Source organism: Centruroides sculpturatus, unplaced genomic scaffold (assembly GCF_000671375.1).
Source record: "Centruroides sculpturatus isolate CEXI.00-Female unplaced genomic scaffold, Cexi_2.0 scaffold2539, whole genome shotgun sequence".
In the NCBI taxonomy this organism is placed as follows: domain Eukaryota; kingdom Metazoa; phylum Arthropoda; class Arachnida; order Scorpiones; family Buthidae; genus Centruroides; species Centruroides sculpturatus.
In genome coordinates this window covers 15,489-16,384 of record NW_019392447.1, presented here as the reverse complement: position 1 = coordinate 16,384, position 896 = coordinate 15,489, and positions in this window count along the sequence as shown.

Genomic DNA, 896 nt, shown 5'->3' with positions numbered 1-896 from the left:
CTGCTTCTATTTATACTATTTTAGATGCGGTTTTTTACGTTTTTGATTGCGTTTTAATAGAGTATGTCAAGAGAATGTACACTAAGAAGAAATTTTTCGAAAAATTTCCCCCCACGGGGGAAGTGTTATACATTTATAATAGATACATTTTGAGCCACAACAACGCGTGGCGGGGTCTGCTAGTTACTAATAAAATTGTTTATTTAATTCTGAATGATGAATATATTCTGAAAGTTTTTAGTTAGAATATGAACAATATTTATTTGTAATTTTGCTAATTTGTCTACTGTAAATAAAGTATAGATAACAATAATATGTATTAATATATTATTGTTATCTATACTATATATACTAATATATAGTATAGATATACTAATATGCAAAACATAATTTGGCCAGTTTTCAAATTGCAGAAATTTTTCACTGTTCGTTTGCCTGTCCGTTCATTCCTTAATCTCAAGAACGGAGTTAGATAGATGAAAATCGAAACCAAACATGGAGAGCTTAAGGGCCGAAAGCCCGATTAACTATATATCATACGAACGTCTGGTCTGGAACAGAAGTCACGTGATTTTTAAATTAAAATATGTTTAAAATTGCAGCTCGGCATTGTGACAATTAACCGTAAATTTACCGGCTTATGCTATTTAGGCTGATCGAAGTTGTTAGGCTTGAGAAGTTTATAAATTTATTTCATTCAAATAGTTAAAAAGGTGTTAGGAGAAAAAAACAATTGTTTTTAAATAAATTAGGAATAATGTACATGTTTAACAATTTCAACAAATGTACATTTATACTGCTTGCCATTTTTTACTAAAATTACTAAACAGTAATTTCATAAATATCGAATTTGGAATTATTGTCCGTGAAGGAAAGTTGTGAAATGTAGTGTCTAG